This window comes from Silene latifolia, unplaced genomic scaffold (assembly GCF_048544455.1).
Source record: "Silene latifolia isolate original U9 population unplaced genomic scaffold, ASM4854445v1 scaffold_372, whole genome shotgun sequence".
Lineage (NCBI taxonomy): Eukaryota > Viridiplantae > Streptophyta > Magnoliopsida > Caryophyllales > Caryophyllaceae > Silene > Silene latifolia.
In genome coordinates this window covers 76836-92878 of record NW_027413300.1, presented here as the reverse complement: position 1 = coordinate 92878, position 16043 = coordinate 76836, and the positions used below count along the sequence as shown (strand labels likewise).

Sequence of the window (16043 nt, the reverse complement as noted above, 5' to 3'; positions counted from 1 at the left end):
TAGATGAGTCCTTATAATATCTTGAGGTGCCTAAACAGATTCTAGACCGAAAGGTTAGAAAGACTAGGAGTGGTGAGACAGTTCTGCTCAAGATCCTTTGGTCTAACCACGAGACCGAGGAAGCTACATGGGAGCCAGAGGAGGCTATGAAAGATCGTTACCCTTTCCTTTTTAATCAGGTATGTATGGTTACGGGGACGTAACCTTGTTTCTTTTAGGGGGGTAGGAGATGATCGCGAACAGTTTTTAAGAGTTTTATACCCCTTTTATATGTTGTGTCGGGATGTTTGTCGGGATGAGTTGGGTTAGTAACATGTTTTATGTTGAATTTTGTATGGTTGTTGAGTCGAGAATGTTATGGGAGTACCTTTGTTTAGTAGTGGTTTGAACTTCGGGGACGAAGTTTCTTTTTAAGGAGGGAAGACTGTAATACTCCGTATTTATAAGTCTTGGGGTACTCTATCGAGTAGGCCTTACTCTGTCGAGTAAGGGTAAGTTGCATTTTAGAAATGTTTCTGACCTGTTGGGTACTCGATCGAGTAGCTGGGGCACTCGATCGAGTAAGGGGGTACTCGATCGAGTACCTCGGGTACTCGATCGAGTAGCCGGTTTTACGGGGAGTTTTCTCGGGTTTTGTTAATTATGCGATTAAGGTATATAAGCTTTGTCGTCATTATTCTAAATCACTTTTTCAAAACCTAAATTACTGTTTAAGAGAGAAAGCAAGCAAGTTCTTCATCCTAATCACATTATTAGCAATACCCGGAGTTTGGAAGGTCAGTTCTTAGCGTTCATTATACCGTTGAGTTCCTTGCGTCGAGGGTAAGATCTATGTACCCTTTTTATTGTCTTTCTTTTGATTTGGTTAAACCCTAATTTAGAGATTCGGGGGTTTATGTGTAGTATGTGATTTGGTAGCCTTTATGTGTTGTATGATAGGAGGAGGGTTCATAGAGGAAGCTTTTTGATTCAGCAGTAGAGACCGTCTGATTGTGTGCTTACCAGGTAGGATTTCCTACTCAGTATTAGTCCCATAATGGGATATTGGTTGATGCGTTGTGTTTGGTTATTTGATATAGTAATTGTATTGTGATTGTGGTTGTGATCGTTGTCTATGGTTCGCGAGGCGTGGCCTCGGGCGAGTGGGTCAGTCAGGGGAGTGGCTTCACGCCCTAGTTTCGCCTTCTGTGGAACCCGCCACCGAAGGGATGTGCACATTAATGGACAGGGTTATCGCTCACTATGTGGAGCAAGGATTTGGTGGGTACGGTGCGGTCCCCCATCGGCGAGGCTGGTCCAAAGGTGGACGATCGGTGATTGAGATGATTGGATTTGGCGTGATTGTGTGTGTGTGATGATTAAGTTCATTTTATCTTATTGTTAGTATATATTGAATTGTGTGATTAGTGCGACCCGGTGTTGTTTTGTAAACCTGCGGTGATCCATTCGGGGATGGTGAGCAGATATTGAGCAGGTATTGAGATGAGTACTGGGATAGCGGGGATTGCCACGACATGATGATAGGAGTCTTCCGCTGTAGCATATTAGTTATTTACATTTCAGTTAGAACAGTCAGTTTGAGAACATGTATCGTACTTTTGGTTTGGTTTTGAGAATTGTAACTCTTCGCTAAGTATTTATAATAAACGTTGTTTCTTCATTGTTATTTGATTATCATTGCCTCGGGTAACCGAGATGGTAATGTCTTCATACCTGAGTGGTCCTGGTAAGGCACTTGGAGTATGGGGGTGTTACACTCACATCCAACTAATGATATCTATAACATTCAATCAAAGAAACTCAAATCAAGTGACCCAAGTGAAGCGTTCATTTGGCATTGTCGATTAGGTCACATAAACGAGAATCGCATCAAAAGATTAATTTCAAGTAATGTGATTACACCATTTGATTATCAATCATATGGTACATGCGAATATTGCCTACTTGGCAAAATGACTCGTAATCCTTTTAGTGGTAAAGGGACACGAGCTAGTGAACTATTAGGACTCATACATACTGATGTGTGTGGACCAATGAGTATCACCGCTCGTGGAAATTATGACTACTTCATAACCTTCACCGATGACTTGAGTAGATATGGGTATATCTATTTGATGAAATATAAAACTGAAGCATTTGAGAAATTCAAAGAATTTCAAAACGAAGTAGAGAACCAATTGAACAAAAGGATTAAGGCACTACGATCCGATCGTGGTGGAGAATATCTTAGCCTTGAATTCGATTCACACTTGAAAGGTTGTGGTATTATATCACAACTTACTCCACTCGGAACACCACAACTCAATGGTGTTGCCGAAAGGAGGAATCGAACCCTACTTGATATGGTTCGATCCATGATGAGTCAAACCGAGTTACCGAACTCGTTTTAGGGATTTGCGATTCAAACCGCAATAAAATATTTGAACGTAAGTCCAACCAAAGCAACTGAAAAGACTCCATATGAGATATGGAGAGGAAAGGTTCCAAATCTATCCCATATGAAAATTTGGGGTTGTGATGCTTATGTCAAAATTAAAAATGATAATAAGTTGGCACCTCGATCCGAAAAATGCATTTTTGTAGGATATCCCATGGCCTCACGAGGCTATTACTTCTATAAGCCGCAAGAGAACAAAGTGTTTGTGTCTCGAGATGTTGTCTTCCTAGAAAGTGATTTTATTTCTAGGGGACAGAGTGGGAGAAATTTTGAACTTGATGAAGTTCAAGAGCCATAAACCGAGATAGAGACGCAAGAAGAAGTTCCTTCGTCGTCTAACGCGGTTATTCCTCCTCCTCTTAGAAGAACGGGCCGAGTTATTCACCATCCCGATTTATATGTGGGACTTATCGAAGAAGATGGAACACTCGATGTGTTGCTTATAGATAGTGACGAGCCCGCCACCTGCAAGGCCGCAATCTTTAGTCCAAATTCCTCCTTATGGCTTGAAGCCATGAAGTCCGAAATGGATTCTATGCACGAAAACCAAGTTTGGGACTTGGTAGATTTGCCTAAAGGGGCAAGACCTCTTCAATGCAAATGGATATTCAAAGTCAAGAGTGGCATAGAGGGACGTGACAATGTCTACAAAGCTAGGCTAGTGGCAAAAGGATTTATTTAAGTCCAAGGTCTCCATTATGATGAGACCTTCGCCCCCACAGCCATGCTAAGATCCATACGGATTTTGTTAGCGATTGCCGCATTTCATGATTATGAAATATGGCAAATGGATGTCAAAACCGCTTTTCTAAATGGGCATTTAGAAGAGGAGGTGTACATGATACAACCCGAGGGTTTTGTTGATTCTAAGAATCCTAACAAAGTGTGCAAGCTTAAGAGATCCATTTATGGTCTTAAGCAAGCATCTAGAAGTTGGAATCATCAATTCAATCATGTTATAAAGGAGAATGGTTTCACTCGAAGTGTTGAGGAACCATGTTTATGTATGAAATTTAGTGGGAGCAATGTTGTGTTGCTAATCTTGTATGTCGATGACATACTACTCATTGGAAATGATATTCCAATGTTGTCTTCTGTTAAGAAGTGGTTAGGTAACCACTTCCAAATGAAGGATTTAGGAGAGGCACAACGCATATTAGGTATCCGGATCCATAGAGATAGATCCAAGAGGATATTGGCACTAAGTCAAGAATCTTATGTTGATAAGATTCTACGACGATTCAAAGCATGGACAAATCCAAAAGGGGTTTGGTACCTATGGTAACTGGGACGATATTGAGCAAGACTCAATCTCCCTCCGAACCCCATGATGTTGAACGCATGAAGACGATCCCTTATGCTTCCGCTGTTGGATCAATCATGTACGCCATGATATGCACACGTCCTGATGTCTCGTATGCCTTGAGTATGACGAGTAGATATCAAGGAAATCCATGTGAGAGTCACTGGATAGCCGTCAAGAACATCCTTAAGTACTTGAGAAGAACTAAGGATTCTATCTTAGTGTTTGGAGGAGACACCGAGCTACGTGTTAATGGATACACGGACTCGAGTTTTCAAACGGATAGAGATGACATGAAATCACAAGCTGGTTTCGTTTTCATGCTCAATGGTGGTGCCGTTAGTGGAGAAGCTTCAAGAAAGTCAGAACCGCGGATTCAACAACGGAGGTGAGTACATTGCGGCATCGGAAGGCGCCAAGGAAGGAAGTGTGGATCAAACAATTCACGGAAGGTCTAAGAGTAGTACCTACCGCCAATAATCCCATCACTCTCTATTGTGATAATAGTGGGACGATCTTCCAAGCTAAGGAGCCAAAGTCTAGTAATAGATGTAGACATGTACTTAGAAAATATCATGTAATAAGAGATTTCATTGAAAGAAAGGAAATAGCGATTTGTAAGGTTGGGACGGATGACAACGTAGCCGATCCGCTCACCAAGCCTTTATCGCAAGCCAAGCATGAGGGACATGTTGAGTCCATGGGACTTAAACGTGTACCAAGTTTATGTTAGATTTTGAAATGAAATAAAAGTGTTGTTTTTGTTCATGTTCATAATCGAATTTGTCTTTTATCTTTTCTTTATACATTGTTACATCCAAACGGGTTGTAGTGACATTTGAACCCCGTTAAAGTGAACACGGATTAACATAGTATTCGCCCATAGTCACTTGTATGAGGTGACATCTCGAAGTGACGAGATTGTGATGCGATTGATGGCAAGTTCAAGTGCCATAGAGTCATATGAGAATGACTAGTCGATCACATAGGCAGACTGTTAGGAACACTTTGTCGGGCCGTATGACCACTTATAGAGTTCTGGCAAATTTATATAGCCTGGTCGTGGCGAGAGCTACTATAGTATTCTAATGAGTCGATTCTTTTGACTAAAGACTATTCTTCTAAGATGGCACAGTTTCAGATTATCTTTGATTTGTGTTACTACGACCTTCGTAAATGGGGTCAAATGGGCATATTTTGGGTTATGATGGCTGTGGCTAGTCGAAGGGAATGAGTGCTATAGGAATTGTCCACCCCTAGTCAGGGTTATAACAATATCTCGGGGCCACTCGAGGAGTAATGAACTGGAAATGCGTGGCCACGCTCGGAAGATATCTATGGTAGATAAATCCGGTCAATCAGTTATTCTCCAGATCGAGGAAACCACTCTCGATATGATCACTTGCAAGTATGACCTGAAAGACACCTTGCATTGAGTGGGAGATAGTAATAGGACAAGAGAATTAGTGACGCACACTTGTCGAGGACAAGTGGGAGATTGTTGGAATATGTGTCCTCCGACAATAATGCGATCACAACTGTTGATCATGATGATCACATGTTTAAATCTCATTTTAAAGAATACGATTGGGAAGTATTTTTTATCATCAACTGGTCCACACATATCGGTAATGATTGGTGACTAGAGTTTGACATTACTGTCGTGCGACGGTGGTGATCAGTTGATCCCCTAGGTCATACCTAAAGGATAATACTCTTAATTGATCATTTAATTAATCGTATAACGATACGAGTTAATTAAATTACTTAAAAATTGACGGACGATTTTGGAAGTAAAATTTACGTATCTCATTATAATCTGATTAAATAAGATATGGTCTAAGTGATCGAATTGTTTTATTACTTGGATGAAATTATTGTTTAAGGAACAATTGAAATTGAATGAATAAATTATTATAAATACAAGATGTTGTGATTTATAATTGGTAAATTATTTTGGTTCAAGTAGTTGTGAATTACTAAGTCAATTTTGTATATGACGTATTTTTATTAATGCGTTGATTTTTAATATGTTAAAAATACATAACGATTTCTCATGACATGTAACATGTGACAAATTGACAAATTGACAAAGATAAAATGGAATCCATTTTATCTCTATATGGACCGAAATAATGGGTGGTATTAACAATATATATTATGTTAATTGAGTTAGTGGAAAACATGATTATTTTTCCTAAAGCTAGCCATGCAAGCCTAGTGCCTCTTGTGAAGAGCACCAAGCTCATGCATTGGCCTTCCTCCCACCCTCCTACCCGGTTTTCCTAGAAAAGAGCCAAGGGTCTTTTGCTCTTTTATCATAATATTCACTACATGCAAAGAGTGTAATATTCATATTCATTCTTACATCATAAAAATATTTTTAGAGAGATAAAAATATTTTCTTCCTTCTTCCTCCTCCTCTTGACCGAAATCCAAAGAGGACAAAATAAATTTTTGGGTCATTTTATTTAAATAAATGTTATTCTAGTATTAATAATATTAGTTTTATTAAGAGTATATCTTGGGTATTATTCCTTGGGAGGGATTCTATTCTTGAATCCTTTTGTTCATCCATTTAAGGAAAGCTCAAGAACAAGAGAGTTGGAGAACTCTCTTGTGCCCTTTGATCCGAAAATCAATGTAAGAATGAAGATTTCTTCCTTATTTTAATTATTGTTTGCATGCATAAGATCACCTTTTAATTTTATGACTAAATTAAAATAAAACATATATGAATATGTTAGTAAAGAGATCTAGATTTCTAACACTCATATCGGCTATATTAGTAGGTTAGTTTAAATAAGGGTCCTAGTTTTGTCACCTCTTAACTCGGGACAAGCAAAGGTTCGGTTTGGGGTTATTTGATGTGACCAATATTTAAGCATATTTAGTCCCCGAATTAGCCTCGTTCCTATGCCTTTTAGTGCATAATTGGGTCATTTACTATCTTTAGTCCTTTGTTTTGCATATTGTTTGAGGTTTTGTTTCCTTGGTAGGAGAGGAGTGGAAACCTTGCATTTTCATGGAAAAATGGAGCTAAATTGATCGAATCTAATGACCAAGCATCAAAGTGAAGACAAGACTACAAGGCCAATGTAAATAATGTAGTAGATGGGCAATGATGAAGAAGATCCTTGCATCTCGGACAAGATCCTTTAGGATTGTTGTAAGAAGAAAAGAAGAAAAGAGGAAGAAGCTTGATGGACTATAATCCGCTCGTCGCAGCCTCATGACACTCGTCCAAGACCTCCATAATCCGAGCATCCCACCACCATGTCCGCCCGTCCAAGACCTCCACAATCCGAGCGTCCCACCACCCTGTCCGCTCGTCCTGCACCACTACAATCCGCTCGTCCCGACCCTTTGGCCGCTCGGATTCCTGCCCAGTACAGCACGTCTCTTCCTTGTTCCATTCGGGATGCGCATATTTATGAAAGACAAGCAAAAAGGAGACTAGCATCTTCCTTGGAGAGGAGCATTTCCTCAACTTTTCTTAAGGGTCTTAATCGTCATTTAAGCCCTTAGTAACCGTAATTTATGTACCTAATCCTCACTATAAATACCCCATTGTACTAATTAGATTACAATCAATCCTTAATATTATTTATGTCTTTCCTAATCTCATTTTAATCTTGTAATCAACTTTTAATTAAGCATTAATACAAATCTCATTTCCTTAATTTCTCTATTGTTCATTATTTATTTTGGGTAATTGAAGATTATTTGGGTATTATTGGGAGATTGAAAACCTTCCACCAATCATCAAGTACTTCTATTATTCTTTGCTTATTATTTTGGAATCATCATTAGGTATAATTCTCTTAACCCTTGTTTTAATTATTGCTAATCATTTCCATTCATTCATCATGTTTTGCTTTGTTAATATGATTGACAACCTTGTTAGCATGTTAAACTTGATAATGAGTGAGTAGTTTCCTTAGCTAGGGTTAATGGGGAATTAGGGGAAACCAACATGGGGGATGATTCATGCTTAATCTAATATATTCACATAATTTATTTGCTTGCTTGTTGTGATCTCAACTTATGCATATGTTATGTTTGATGAAATGTGAGCCTATGAATCCTTGCATTTTTTACCCGTCACTTACCTTTTCAATTAGACTTGTAAGACATAAACCAACTCGAGTCTCATTAGACCATGCATATAGTTGAGTAGGGTGGATTAAGTCGACTTGTAGGTGTTGTACAATCTAATCGATTCGTCTCCAGGACCCAAACCTTCCTAGGATTGTAAGATATAAACCAACTCGATCCTATCACAATAATAATTGCTTGCTTATAATTTGAGAATATGTTTGTATGATCAGTTCCCATGAATCCCCAATGAACCCATGACACCCTAGTGCTTTTAATCAATTGTTTACATCTCATTTTAATCATCTTGCTTGTTTATTTACATTGTTATTTATTTTAGTGATCTTCTTATCTCAACCCAAATTGTGACACCCTTAGAAACCACTACTTGCAATCGAAAATCCTACATCAATACCCGTCCTTTGGGATCCGATCTTTACTTACCTCTTTACTAATAGTATAGTAGTTTGTGAAGTTATAAATATTGTTTTGGTCTAGGTACTCCTAACGACAAGTAACCGAAAACGATAGTCCGACCATAATTATAATTGCAATTTGTCGTAAATTATATTAACATGAACCATTTTATTTACTTGTAGTTGAGAATTACTAGTCAATTGTTGTATATAATTAAATTAATATATGTAATGATGTTTAATTGTTAAATATGCATTAATATTATTAAGAACATGTTATATGTCACATGTCACACATTATATGACAAAATTACAAATTGACAAAAATAAAATGGACTCCTTATTACATATGGGGCATCGGTTTTGTGGGTGTGTAAGGTTAAATATTTAAGTTGTTTTAATTAGTGGAAAACATGATGATTACTATTTTTGAGAAGAGCAATTGATAAAGCAATATGGGCATGCATTGGCTTACCCCATCTCTCCTCCCGACCGGTTTTCCTCTCCTCATTTTATGATAAGAATTGTTCTTATTTTTGGTCATTCATTCTTACACAAGACTTACTTCTTACTCTTCTCTCTTCTCTAAAATAAGTTTTAGAAAATAAATTATTCCAATATCTAATATTCATATTCCTAGAAGTATTAATAGAAAATAATAATTAGATTACATTTGAAGGATTGCTACTAAACTAATCTAGTTAATTACTTAGTAGTTTTAAGGGGGTTATCTTGGTGCTATCAATAGGAGGTTCTCATTATAATACCCTAAAATTTTCAAAAGGGTTTCAGTTTTCTTCAAATCCGAACTTCGAGAACGAAGTTCCTTTTAAGAGGGGAAGATTGTAATTCTACTAATATTTTTGGTATTTTATTTAGCTTGTTTTACGCCTTTAAAATAATTTATCTCAATAATATGTCAAATTGAAAATATTTATTTACTTTATTTTACTATTTACTATTTTATTTGGAAAGAAGTTGGAGTCGTAGTATTATTAGATCTAACCTCGAGCCCAGCTTATACTTCCCTTCTAATTTTATATAAAACCCACGATTTCTTTTTTTAAGACAACGTCAAAAGCAAACCTTAAGCTATCTTATAACTCTTTTATCCTTGTTGCTCTTCTGGTCATTATTTGGCAGCTATTGCCTTACTTTTTCATCTCCATTATTTCCGTCTTTATCTCCTACACTTTAATGGATGATCACCATCTTAATTGGAATATAAAGCTCGTTTTGAAACCATTCAGTAGTGTCCATGTTTTATAATTTTCTTCTCACGAAATAAAATTTCACGGCGTTGATTTTAACGAAGTAATCGGCTTTTGAGTTTATATTTGGAGTAAGGTAACACGATTTTACCGATCCTAATATTATTAATATTGTTCGGGGTTTTATGCTTTATGTTCTAATTGCTGTCGAATTTATGTTATGTGCTTACAATAATATAGGGCGATTGACTTGTTATACTTGTTATCATATGATAGTACTAATAATAATAATAATAATATTCTTTATTATTAACTTGATTTTATTTGGTGAGATGGGTTGACATGATAGTCTAAGAGACTAATGGCGTAGTTAGCGAGTTAGCGATAGTTGCGAGGAATCGTTAGTTATGCGAGCAGGAGGGTTGATGGGTGAGTGTAATATCTTGTAGTACGACAACTATGATTTGGTATTAGTGGATATGTACATGTGAAATTACTTGTTAATGTGAAAATAAGGATTGGTTGATTAGTCAATGGAAAAATTGAGTTCTGACTTTCATACGAGAAAGCTAGGTTTATACTTTTGAGATTTTGGATTTTTATTATTGTATTGTTAATTGTCGTTCCTTTGATCTCGGCTCGTGGGTGAGTAGCTTAGAGTTATACTCTAAGTGTTGAGCACGGTTCTTTGAGCCTTTGACAATATTGATATTGAAATTGAGATGGAAATTGGTTACTAGTATTGAGTTATAAGTCACTAGTTTAGAACCCGTGCAATGTTGCACGGGTTAAATACATTTACATATTTTCATGTGTAGACATATATTATATAAATTTATAAAAAAAAAATTTTTATCATATATTGACCTATTTATTTTATATAAAGTACCTGATAATTACACATGTCCCATATTACAAAAAGAAAATGAGATGGCGCCACCGAGTGGTACCCAATTTGAGTACCGCCTGGGGTACAATCGTACTTTCACTAAATATTTTCATTTTCCTCTATTAATTTTTAAATTTCGAAGAAATTAAAGGTAAAGGGTTATTTAGAAACTTTAAAATTTATATTTAATAAAAATAATTTGTTTTAGGAAAACTGAAAATATTTGCATAGCAAATTATTATATCGTTTACAGGTTTGTTTATTACAATGACGATCTTGGTACTTTTCAGTTCTCATAAATCAAAAGCATAGCAAAACTCATGAATTCTATAATAAATTATTCGCCTAATGTCTTAGTGGGAAACAATGAAACATTAACTCTTCAATTACTTCATGACTTCACGTCGTCCATGGCTCTCCATCGCGCGTTTGCCCAAATAGACGTATTTCAACATAAATTTTACATAGTAGTATTTACTTGATGGAGGGACTACAATTTCATTTTCAAATATTTAAGTGAGTTGTTCGGCCGTGATGAAGATTAGTTTTTTTTTAAAAGAAAGTATTGAAGATCGCAAAATGTAATTACTGACGAAGAATCTCGTAGATGGAAGCAAAGTAAATGATGAACACAATACAATGATGAACATATTTATTGATGAAGTTATTTTTTTGAGTAAAATATTATTGATAAAATTTAGTTTAGATAGTTTAAATATGATTGAATAGAGATTGATAAAATTACAACCCTACCCTTGAGCAAATGGTGCACAAACGAAAACAAATATTTTAATTTTAATTATTTTTATTTTTCATTAATTATGGTGGCGCCCTATCGCCACCTTGTCATATGTTGAGACAATGATTTTGTCTCAGAATGTTGTTAGATTTATTTTAATCAAGCGTACGAATTGACTTGAACTGACGGGTTAAATGTAAATGAAGTACTATTAGAGAATGTGTAAAATTTCTTAATAAATTAAAAAAAGATATATTTAATTTAGGATACATTAAGAAGTAAAATGGAACCATAAACATAAAATCTTACTAAAAACAATAAAAATACACAAATTATTGTTCAAAACTATCTTAGTTGGAAGATTTTCACAACCGATTTGAATAAAAGAAAAATGGAAGGATTGATGTGAAATGTCTTTAAGTTATTACGGTTTGAACTAACACCAATTAATAAAAATAAAATGAAGGTATAAATTTTGACACAAATTCTCATTTAAGATAGGTATATCCGTCATCACCTTAAGAAGGGTCAAATATCACACATAAGACAAAAACATAATGCATTAATATTAGCAAAAGGTTATTTTCCGGATGCTATTTTTGCATTTGCGGAAATTAATCTAATATAAGTATTCCTTTTCCCTTACAAATATTAACAAAAGGTTTCTCTCATCCATTTATGCAAGTAGAGTGTTATTTGACCCGTTTCTATTGTTGAGACTTGAGACGAATATATCCATTATAAGGAAGATTTACTATTTTAATTTTAATAAGTGTAATAATGAAGGGTAAGTCTAATGTAAATAGGTTTTACGCGCGGAATTATGAAGTTTAGTGGTTAAAACTTGGGTAAAGTTACAGGGACCCAAGTTCAAGCCTCCCCAAGAGCAATCTTGTGGATTATTTATAGGCTGAGTCCAAGTTCAAGCCTGTCATTCTTATGTGGCTTACCTGGTATATGGGTTTACCCAGTGCACAACAAAGATGGCGGGTGCGGGTTCCATCGTCAACAAAAAAAGAAAGAACGGTTTTACAATGTGATAACTAAAGACCTTAATGCGACTTATTATAGAAAATAGTTATTTGTGGAAGTTATTTTAGTGGGGGATTTTAGGTAAATAATCACTTGGTTTTTAAAATAATAATGCTTATATAAGAATTCTTGAATAATGAAGAGTAGATGTACAATATGAAAGTCACTTGTGAATAGCTAATAAGTACAGCAAGTAATTAGAGCAACAACTTTAGAAAGGATGAGTTAGCTCTTCTTGAATCCCATAAACCTCATCACAGTCACCATAACACCAATACATTACAATTACCCTTAGCTCCTTCATTAATGTCACAAATTAAAATTATTCATCATCTTACAAAAACTCTCAAAGTTTTACTAATCCAACATCCGACGATGTTATTATTGTAAAGAAAAAATAATTTTGGAGTAATCAATTAATCAAAATTATAGAGTAGGAAATAATCAACTAATTTAACTAAGAAAATAATTGGAGTAATCAATTAATCAAAATTATAAATTAAAAGAAAGTATGTTAAAAAGATTAAGATTAATGTCTTTAGTGGAATAAAGACTTTCATTGACAAAAGTATAATTCATCAACGAATTTCCAATTCACCAATTATATAAATATATGTGTGTTGATTTATGTTTAGATCATCTCGATTGTTAAGAAGGTTTTTTTTTCTGTATTTGTGTTGCAAGATTAACTTACTGATTTTTACAAAACTAATTGGATTGGAGTACATGGTTTAGATGATGGAATATCTCAATAACTTTGTTTAGATGATGGAAAATGGTTGAAAAACGTAATCTTAAATTGCACGATTACTTTGTTAGGCAATTACTCCGTATAATATAATATAGTGAATAGTTAATCAATAATTAATACGGAGTAATTAATTAGGCTGCTTATAATATCCGTAAATTATATTGACTTATTTTTGGTTAGTATTATAAAGATTCATTTATTGAGCCTATATATGTTAAGTGTATAAAGTATAAATGGGCTGAAATGATGCCCAAATTACGATCACTAGGGGAAAAGGCATATTTGAGGATCATTGTGCATAGGACACGTGTCAAGTGGTTTCTCTATTATACTTGTATATAGATGGGGCCTTTGAGCCGAGTTATTTTTATGGTCCAGTGTGACCATGGTTAATGAGTTAGTTATATTGTTTGGAATCGATATTGAGATGGAAATATTGTTTTGCGGTTTTATCCGCCAGTTCACTCACCCTTTGTCCTTGGTCTTAGGGTCAACGATGAGAATACGATATCTGGTTATTTGGAGTAATGTATGAGTGAGACGGAGTAATGAGTTGAGACTTATTAATTAATGGGAAAATAGAGTGAATCATATTATGAGAATATCGTGGAGTAAGTTTGTGGTTGAGAATAGTTTATGGGGAGTGTTTTTATTATTCTCTCTGTTTATTTTTATTTTTACATGTCTGTGTTTCCACGCCATGACCAAAAACTATTCTGCTTATATTGAGGTATTATCTGTTACTCAGCTTTCCGGCTGACGTGTTTTTTCCCTTCTGGGCTACTCGTCATGGGGGTAGTTCCTTTCTGTCTTCAGGTTTTATTTCAGGTTACTTCCGCTGCAGTTCAAAAGGATTTATATTTCAAGTGAAGATTTTATTTAAAGACTTTATAAAAGTTTTGGTTCCATTTTGTATTCTTTCATTTTTAAAAGAATTTGTAATAAGAGACTTTGTATATTGATTATAATACCTCTCTAGTTTTGCTCAGTATTGTATATAAATATAAGTTTTTAATTAGCCGAAAATGAGGGGTGTTACAATTGGTATCAGAGCGGTTTCTTTCTTGGCTAGTGTTGAGATCTTCATATCTAACACCACTTTTTCACTTTTTCAAGTGTTTTATAAAATTCTTGTTTGAGTCACTTTTGGTTAATATTTTCTAATATTTCAAATTTCGATTTAAGATTTTATTTTAAGTTCGGGGACGAACTTTATTTTTAAGGAGGGTGGATTATAATACCCTAAAATTTTCAAAAGGGTTTCAGTTTTCTTCAAATCCGAACTTCGAGGACGAAGTTCCTTTTAAGAGGGGAAGATTGTAATACTACTAATATTTTTGGTATTTTATTTAGCTTGTTTTACGCCTTTAAAATAATTTATCTCAATAATATGTCAAATTGAAAATATTTATTTACTTTATTTTACTATTTACTATTTTATTTGGAAAGAAGTTGGAGTCGTAGTATTATTAGATCTAACCTCGAGCCCAGCTTATACTTCCCTTCTAATTTTATATAAAACCCACGATTTCTTTTTTTAAGACAACGTCAAAAGCAAACCCTAAGCTATCTTATAACTCTTTTATCCTTGTTGCTCTTCTGGTCATTATTTGGCAGCTATTGCCTTACTTTTGCATCTCCATTATTTCCGTCTTTATCTCCTACACTTTAATGGATGATCACCATCTTAATTGGAATATAAAGCTCGTTTTGAAACCATTCAGTAGTGTCCATGTTTTATAATTTTCTTCTCACGAAATCAGATTTCACGGCGTTGATTTTAACGAAGTAATCGGCTTTTGAGTTTATATTGGAAGTAAGGTAACACGATTTTACCGATCCTAATATTATTAATATTGTTCGGGTTTTATGCTTTATGTTCTAATTGTCATTCGAATTTATGTTATGTGCTTACAATAATATAGGGCGATTGACTTGTTATACTTGTTATCATATGATAGTACTAATAATAATAATAATATTCTTTATTATTAACTTGATTTTATTTGGTGAGATGGGTTGACATGATAGTCTAAGAGACTAATGGCGTAGTTAGCGAGTTAGCGATAGTTGCGAGGACTCGTGAGTTATGCGAGCAGGAGGGTTGATGGGTGAGTGTAATATCTTGTAGTACGACAACTATGATTTGGTATTAGTGGATATGTACATGTGAAATTACTTGTTAATGTGACAATAAGGATTGGTTGACTAGTCAATGGAAAAATTGAGTTCTGACTTTCATACGAGAAAGCTAGGTTTATACTTTTGAGATTTGGATTTTTATTATCAGTATTGTTAATTGTCGTTCCTTTGATCTCGGCTCGTGGGTGAGTAGCTTAGAGTTATACTCTAAGTGTTGAGCACGGTTCTTTGAGCCTTTGATAATATTGATATTGAAATTGAGATGGAAATTGTTCTTGGTATTGAGTTATAAGTCACTAGTTTAGAACCCGTGCAAAGTTGCACCTAAGTTAAATACATTTACATATTTTCATGTGTAGACATATATTATATTAATTTATAAAAAAAGATTTTTATCATATATTGACCTATTTATTTTATATAAAGTACCTGATAATTACACATGTCCCATATTACAAAAAGGAAATGAGATGGCGCCACCGAGTGGTACCCAATTTGAGTACCGCCTGGGGTACAATCGTACTTTCACTAAATATTTTCATTTTCCTCTATTAATTTTTTAATTTCGAAGAAATTAAAGGTAAAGGGTTATTTAGAAACTTTAAAATTTATATTTAATAAAAATAATTTGTTTTAGGAAAACTGAAATTATTTGCATAGCAAATTATTATATCGTTTACGTGTTTGTTTATTACAATGACGATCTTGGTACTTTTCAGTTCTCATAAATCAAAAGCATAGCAAAACTCATGAATTCTATAATAAATTATTCGCCTAGTGTCTTAGTGGGAAACAATGAAACATTAACTCTTCAATTACTTCATGACTTCACGTCGTCCATGGCTCTCCATCGCGCGTTTGCCCAAATAGACGTATTTCAACATAAATTTTACATAGTAGTATTTACTTGATGGAGGGACTACAATTTCATTTTCAAATATTTAAGTGAGTTGTTCGGCCGTGATGAAGATTAGTTTTTTTTTAAAAGAAAGTATTGAAGATCGCAAAATGTAATTACTGACGAA

The 16043-nt window shown here is 34.6% G+C and overlaps 1 long non-coding RNA gene across 1 annotated transcript; it reads left to right on the top strand.

The window, feature by feature from the left end:
* Window positions 1-937: 937 nt before the first annotated feature.
* Window positions 938-1660, top strand: LOC141639396 (uncharacterized). The gene is made up of 2 exons (XR_012542507.1): window positions 938-1005; window positions 1464-1660. It is a non-coding gene; the product is annotated as an uncharacterized LOC141639396 (long non-coding RNA).
* Window positions 1661-16043: the final 14383 nt, after the last annotated feature.